The 8090-nt window shown below is 38.2% G+C and overlaps 1 protein-coding gene across 1 annotated transcript in view; it reads right to left on the reverse strand.

Annotated features, from left to right (window-relative positions):
* gne (glucosamine (UDP-N-acetyl)-2-epimerase/N-acetylmannosamine kinase) overlaps positions 1 to 6158 on the reverse strand; it is a 26454-nt gene extending 20296 nt beyond the window's left edge. The window contains exon 1 of the mRNA XM_016679424.1: positions 6028 to 6158. The gene's annotated coding sequence lies outside the window, so the exon portion shown is untranslated. The remainder of the gene's footprint in view (positions 1 to 6027) is intronic.
* Between the last annotated feature and the right edge of the window lie 1932 nt (positions 6159 to 8090).

Consider the following 8090-nt stretch of genomic DNA (forward strand, 5'->3'; position numbering starts at 1 on the left):
TAGTCATACATTAATTCATCAAAAGTCACCCATTTCAGTCTATAAAGGGAACTGTAAACAGTTCTTTTTACTTTCATTTATGACCTACTGTTTGATGAGGAAGGCAAACAAAAACACTATTAATACCATTGTCATTCTTGAAAATGAGCCATTTTGATTATTAGTAAGGTCATAAGTAGAGGAACCTAATTTATTTTTGTTATTTAAATACATTATAGTTATATAACTTTGTACATTATTAATTATTCCAAATAGTATGCATAAAGCAAACATCGTATAAATATAAAAATATTATTTGAGAAAAAATAGTACTTATATTTAAAAAGCCTCCTGTAAGAGACAAACTATAATTATGTATAATGAGTATATATACAGAACAGTCTGAATTATAAAATTGCAAAAGGTTTGAATTTATTGTTAAAATTAGTGTTGTGAAAACATACAAATTTCTGTTATATGTGGAGAAGAAAAGATTCCGAAAAATTTAATAAAAACGAGTCTGAATCGGTAATAAAGCTACATATATTTTTAGATTATTGCATATTTTCTAAAATTGTTGCAATTATTCAATTTTGTCCATTTCTGTCATAATTTAAATAAATAAGCAAACAACATTTGTATATTTGTTAGAAATAAATAAATGAATAAATAATAGTTTTTGTTTTTGTTGTTGTTTTGTTTTGAAAATATTAATTAGCTTCCTATTTAAAAATAATTTATGATTAAAAAGAGATTTAGCATTTCACGCACTACAACCTAAGCTAAAAACCTGAATCTGTTGTCAAAGCTTTTATTTTGTTGGACCAGCAACCGGAAGTGTTCGTGGTTACTTCTACTAGTTGCGCATGCAAGGCCAGCGCTCTGCTACGTCTGAAAGCCTGGCAACAGGGAACGTGAATGCGCGCGCACACGGCGTGCATAGATAAAGGTTGTCACAAATGCGCTGCAGGAAATGCAGTCACGTGGTATATCTGCATCTGCATAGCTAATGTAAACATTGATGCATTTCCGCATCCGACAGGTGTGGGCTCTGTCCAGGGAAGCATAACGTATGACAACCTGAATCTGTAAAAAGATATGAAATGCCTACGTATCTGTTTTGATAAAGACATACAAGGTGATGGAATAGCTTTAATAAAAAAAAAGATAAAAAAAAAAAAAAGTTATTTTCTGTACAGGCAAAAATGAGGAGAAACAAATAAAAAAACAAATCCTGCAGAACCTTGTGTGAATAAAAGCTTTTTAAAGCTGGCTTCATAGCAGCAACCAGTGCACAGCAAACAGCACCTGTCACGGTTGCAGTGCTTTGTCTAAGCTGCCGCCCTCACACGCTGCTGTTTATTTTATTACTCTGCTGCATTGCAGGGCTGTTTCCCCCTCCTCAACCTGGGCTGGGGTTGCATAAGAACTCTCCTTCCTGCAGTTTAGGGCGTTATCTGGGAGTGAGGCCGGGAACAGGAGGCCAGGGCGGTGGGATGACAAAGAATGAAAGTTTTTTGAAAAGAAAGGGCTTGGAAAAAAAAAAAAAAAGTTTTCAGGATCAAGGGCCTGAAGCGGGAGCAGGAAGTCACGGAGGATAAAGAGGGTCCCTGGCAGATCGATAGCTGGGCGTGGAGGCTGGGCGAGGTGGTGTGAGAGTGAGTCACAGTGAGGGAGAGTGTGACGCAGTGGGACATGCACAGGGAGAAAATTTCTCTGCTACAGCTCCTCCGCTTTGTTTCTTCTTTCATGGATTTCACACACACACACAAAAAAAAGCTTCGCTTTTTATAAATCTGTGGGGTCTGTGTTCCTTGTAAGCGAGTGACGTGATTCTGAGGGGATTTTCTCAGCCTGGGTCTGATTCTCAGCTCCATCAGCAGTGCTGCTCTGCAGGACTGGCCGCTGCCTCTAACGATGTGTTCAGCTTATTGACACGAGCATCAGTATTCAGGGGAAGTGGACGATTCTTATCGAATAAACCGGCAGCAACTCTCTGACCCCCTGCACTGTGCGACTGCAAAAGTATTCTATTCCCACTCCTTGAGGGTGAAGCTGCGCCCCATTCTTGGGCAGTCTTTAACAAAGTTTATTCAGTTTCCTGTATTTGTTTGGTAGGTTTGTAGTTGTGCCATACGCTTTTCCTTTTTCAAACAATGGGTCCTTCATCAGGATGTTGTTTTATACCTCAACTCTACGGGGTGGGCATTTATCGTGTCGTCTATGTTTTATTGTGAAAACAAATTTTTGATGTATCGTTGTTCTGATAAGTCCGTTAATGTTAAAAATTACAGACTAAAATGATACTATTTTCCTCCATAGTATTTTTTTTCCACAAGAGCATAAGTAAATTACTGTTCATATCTTTTTGCCAAAAAAAAAAATCATGCCCCATTATCTTCCGACTTCACAGTTACGTGGAAGATGAGATGATATTCCACATGCCTTTGTTTCCATTTCATTTTTGCAGTGTGAGTTGTTATTTGCTGTCTTATTTAGTAGTTTTTATGTAAGCGTTGAACCTTTAAAGTTGAAGTGCAATTGTGAAATTGAATCAAAACTCTGAAGGTGCCCTGTGAAAAAGAGATCCTCCTCGATTCATTCATTCTTTATCATCAATGGAAGACAACTCACATGATCCGTTAAGCTAAATGCTTTTGTTTTCAAGTTAAATGGATTCTCTGACTGACATGTAGTTTATGGTCTGTTAGCACCGTTGCCTTGCAGAAAGATGGTTTCTCGCAGTGAGAAAGTATCTGCTGCAGAACAGATGCAGCTCATGTGTAGGCCTTGTGATTTCATGTTTTGCACATTTTCCTTCTTATAAAGCAAGATGATTGGCTCTAATAAACACAGATAAAAAAAACACACAAAAAAAACACACTTTGACCATTTCATGTTTTCTGAAAAAGAAGTGGAAGAACCAACAATTGTCTTGAAGCAGAACACCTCTAAAGCACTTTTTCCTTCATCTTGATCCGTTTATATTTCATTGTACTTTTATTTTATTTAACATATGCATGGCAATCGCTGAGCGAGAAAGTCAGTCCTGCAGATAAACAGATGTAGTTGGTGAGCAGACGGGGAAAGTTATCATGCTCTTGAGTGACAAACTGCTGCCTTTCCCTTCCTAACTACAATCTGATTCAACTGGTCAGACAACCATGTTAACAAAACCGTGTTGCAGGACTTATCAGTGACGACCGACGGTGTGTGACTCCAGGTACAGCTTGATTATCTGCTTTGTTTGTTGTGCAGTTGCTCAGGCTCAGGAAAGGAGAATCCTTCTGCTTTCTCTGGGTCGTTATCTCCGAAGTGATAAAACACTTCGACAGGATTAGTTAAAATAAAAAAAAAAAAAAAAGAAATTTAAGGGGTGACGCCTAAGTGTCTTGTTTGCATTTTTATTCAAAAAGGAATACCATCTTTGATCTGTGTGATTTGTTTTCACCCCCATGAGGGAATGTTTCAGGTTTTCAGGATCAGTTGGTGTTTTAGCTTCAGCAGCTGGACACAAACTCTGAAATCTTTTCTTCTGATCTGCTAACGCACTTTAACTGAGCGCTACCCAGGTCGCAGCTACAAAAACACTCTTCAGTGTGGAAGGTAAGACTCAAAGTAAACTCTTTTAAAGCCAGAGGAAACAAAGGATGATAATAAAGCAACCTAAACACACTTTGTTTTAAGTTGCTTTATTATCGTTCTTTTTTTCTGTTCACTCAGATTATATTTGTCAGATTTTTAATTTTTTAAGTAGCGGGGGGGCAACAATTTTCTCACAACACTGTCCATTCTGCTGGTTTTTGGAGTGGAATAGTAAAAGTTTAGACTGGAATCCGACTGACACACTGGAACATGGCCTGGAGCAGAGACTTGCTGGAAAACCCTCCAATGTATCTGTGTGACAAACAAGCCAAAAACAGAAGAACTATAAAAAGAAGCAAATACTTTTTCACAGCATTCCACCACTAACCAAACACAGATAAACAGCAATATCTGGTGTTTCCTGCTGATTAGGTTTAGCAGTAAGACGCTAACAATATGACATTAAACACAATAGTTCAATAGCTTATCAGTATGTGTCTAATAGTAAACGCAGTGTATTGAAAGGCATTCCTCTCCTTCAATATCGTAAATAAAATAATAGTCTATGTCTTTAATAGTCTTTTTTTTGGGGGGCCAAAGTTACTTTTGGCAAAAAATACCTTAGGCCATCATTTTAGGAAGGTAGTGATATGTCTTCCTTTTTATTTATTTATTTATTTATTTGCCAAACAGACACATTTCAACATTTTCTAGCATTAATGGCTTGTTTATAGTCACACCCAAGAATCTTAATAACGTTTCTCCAGACTTTGAACGGGCCACTCCAAAACCAGTTGGACTTGCAAACTGGTGTGCTTTGGATCATTTGTGCTGTTGCTTGAGCTTGAGGTAGCAATTTCTACCAGACAGCAGAATGTTTGGTTCCATTAATTAAAGCAGGTCGTCCAGCTGCTGACGTAGCAAGGCAGCCCCAGACCATCACACCACCACCACAACCCGGGCCAGACTTTACAGAGCTCTTAAAGGGGCAGTAGCCCATGGCGTCATTTTTTTGCATGGCCCCAAAAATTTGTCTTTTTTAGTAAGTGTGTGTAGTGTTCGCACTACACACACTGTACTTTATATAAAACTCATGAACCCAAATCATGTGAGTTACACTATTGTATCATAAAAAAACAAAAAAAAAACAATATTCAAATATTTGAAAATGATGAAGTCATAAAACATCATTTCATGATGAAGAACATGATGTTTCCGATTTATTTGGAAACAACATGGAGTTATTGGCTAGAGGACGTGTTAAAGCTAGTGTTTCACTTCATACCTGCTGATGTACAGGACTAAAATACTGTAATTTGTATTAGTAAATAAATTTTTCCTTATTGAATAGGGCACCAGAAAGTGGCTCCTGTCCAGGGGCCCACATCCTGGTAAATCTGGCCCTGTCCACAAATGTTGATGTTTTCTATTGTTATTTTTTTCTATTTAAATGATTTTTTGATTTTACAGGTGAGGCAGTAATCAGGATTAAGCTGTAAAATAGTGAAACTGAACAAAAAATAAATGCATTTATAGCAGAAAATTCATAATTGAACAAGACAGCAATCATATTTTCAAACAGGGTCAAGATGGTTTGCAAAGCTTTTCCCCTCTAAATAAATGAAACCATCATTTGAAATGTATATCTTATGTGTTATCTGGCTGTGTTTATCCCATATTAAAATCTGTTTAAGGATCTGAAAGACATAAGGGTGACAAACAAAAGCAGATCTGGAGATAAATATTGAAAGCAGTTTGTTCATAGCACTTGTGCCATGTTCCAACAAATGTTCTTGCATTTTAAATTTGCAATAGGTTTCATTTATTTGTTTTAAACTCTTTTTCCTTGCAGGTCAGGCTGCTGATGTTGTCTTTGCAGTCATTCAGGGGAATTCCCAGATCAAATGACTTAAAATAGCTCCGGCTAACAAGGCAAATCTCTGCCCGAGTCACAATTCCTCTCATTGTCCACAGGGGGGCAGCAGCGTAGCCAAAGTTCTGCACTCATAGCCATCATCATGACTGCAATGCAAGCCAAGGTTCCTTTCAAGGGCACCCATCATATCTGCAAAGTCACATGTGAGGAAGGGAGAGGCTGTGCGCGCGTTTTTAGCCTCAGCATTCATGCAGGGCTGGACGGTAAGGGGGAGGAAAATAATAAAAAAAAATGCTAAAGTGTTGTCTAGACATCAGCAGAAAACAGCAGCGGGACCCTTTAAAAAGCTGCCCTTGCACATTTTCAAAGGTGAAACTTCAAATAGGAGAGAGCATGAATCATAAGTACAGGACTGCATCAGGAGAAGGGGGCTTTCGATCAAACCCAAACGTCCCTTGATTTGAATTTTTACCCAAACCTTTTGCTCTTTTTTTTTGTGCAACCCTGAAAACATTTATTCATTTATTTTTACAAGGTAGAAACAGTAATAAGCAAACTATCAAAACTACACTCTACCAAATCCTTACCTTTTCATAGCCATCAAATATGCATGGGCCCCTCTGAGTGCATGCAATGAATTCACAGATGGCCGCGGCGCCGGAAAGCTCGCCATCAGCGCTTCGCCGTTAGTGTGTTTATGTCTCCAGACCGAGGCGGGCAATGCGATCAATATTCTGAAAGGAAACAGTAACACAATTCAGAGGGAGTCTTTTTTGCGTTTGTGTGTCACTTTAAAATGAAACAACTGAAATTAAAATGCTTTCCTGGAGTAAAGGACAAAGTTCCTTGCAAAAACATTCAAACCTCTTGAAGTTCCTCATGTTTTGTGTGTTTATGGCCAGAAACTTCAGTGTATTTTATAGATTAACACAAAGCAGCACATGATTGCGAAGTGGAAAAGAACCGGGCACATTTTTGCTTCCTTTTCGCAAATAAAAATCTGAAAAGTGTGGTGAGCATTTTTTTTTCAGACCCCTTTACTTAGATTTCCTGTTAATAAAACCCCAGGGCAACCTTTTTTTTTTTTTTTAAATTCACCTCATCAGTGATTCAGATGTCATTTAATCTCTCTCAACGTGTCCGACAGTGCCGCGCTCACAACTATTATCATTACGGCTTTCGCCACTTTATTAGAAATGGCTTTTGGTTTATTTCAAATGTAATGAACACAAAGACAGAAAAAAAGGGGAGAAAGAAATCATTTGTAATTTCCTTTACTTTAAAAAAAGAATAAACTCGTGTTGACGTTTTATATATAAACTCAAAAGAAAAACCACTGAGGTTTTGTGGTTGTAACCATGCAAAATGTAGAAAAGGGGGTGTGAATGCAAGACTAAGAGCTGTTTAATCCATCCATAAGAGAAGGTGAATTATTTCCTGATATGCTACCAATAGACATAACAAATCCACTATCGTATGATTTAATTTAAAAAAAAAATTCTTGAAAGGAGATACTGTATATAAAAAACTAATAGTTTCTGCTGACCAAAAAGGTGCCATTGCACCCTAACATACTCTCACTGTCTCCAGACATTAGAACTGGTTACTGCCAGACTGCTGTGTCAGCACAATCGTCCTCATCAACGCCATCAATCCATGGAGTGTGTGTGTGTGTGTGTGTGTGTGTGTGTGTGGTGGCGGCAAAGAGGAAGAAATGAACTACGCAAAAAGAAAGATGACAAAAATAAAAACGTGACGACTGCAGCTCATAAAGCATGAATGTTGACAGATTAGACAGACAGAGATAATTGATTCAACATTAGTGATATTCACAGAAACACGGGCACTAATGTGTGTCGTTCATCTGGCCAAGTTGGACAACATTGTGCTTTCTAATTTAAGGAATGTTGCTTTAAGCCAAACACACACTGCTATTAATTAGGATGACTTCTGTGAGCAGCCAGCGAACACACACACGAACACACAGACTGGCTTCTCCTGCTGTGACAAAAAAACCAAAAAAAAACTGCACACCCAAATTCATTTCTACCCGCATCTACGCCTTCCTTGCACAACACAAGGTTGACGATGCCGAGTCTCGTATCTCCCTGCCTCACTCTCTCCGGGTCGAGGCTGTTCTTGTTTTCTTTTTTTAAAATCACTTTGATGAAATCTGGTGAGATTAACTCAAAGAACACCAAGCAGGATAATTTAGGAAGACATTTAGCCTTTTTTCTTCTTCTTCTGCAAAACACTTTGTTCCTAACAAAGATTAAAACATCTAAATCTCTGATAAAAGATTTTCTGTTTTTTTTGTGTTTTTTTTTGAAAGGAGCATCCATTAAACATCAACGTCCAGTCAGACGTACTATGCCAGGATTTGCCTGGAGTGCAAATTGCCTCCTCAGATGGAAATGCCCCTCTATAGAGCACATTCAGCTCTCTGAGCCTCTGTTCCTGCAGGGCTGAATAACAAGACAGTCGCAACGAACGGCCAACGTAAACCTTCTTTTTCTGTTCACCAGCTTCTCTAAATAAAATTCACTTTGACTCGATATCACGAAGTCTCCTTATGAGTAAACCGAGTCCATTTGTGTGATGTTTAGTGTCTGTGAAGGCTTCATGCACAGCAATCATTATGAAATATGGG

The sequence above is a fragment of the Poecilia formosa genome, unplaced genomic scaffold (assembly GCF_000485575.1).
Source record: "Poecilia formosa unplaced genomic scaffold, Poecilia_formosa-5.1.2 Scaffold211, whole genome shotgun sequence".
NCBI classification, from domain to species: Eukaryota; Metazoa; Chordata; class Actinopteri; order Cyprinodontiformes; family Poeciliidae; genus Poecilia; species Poecilia formosa.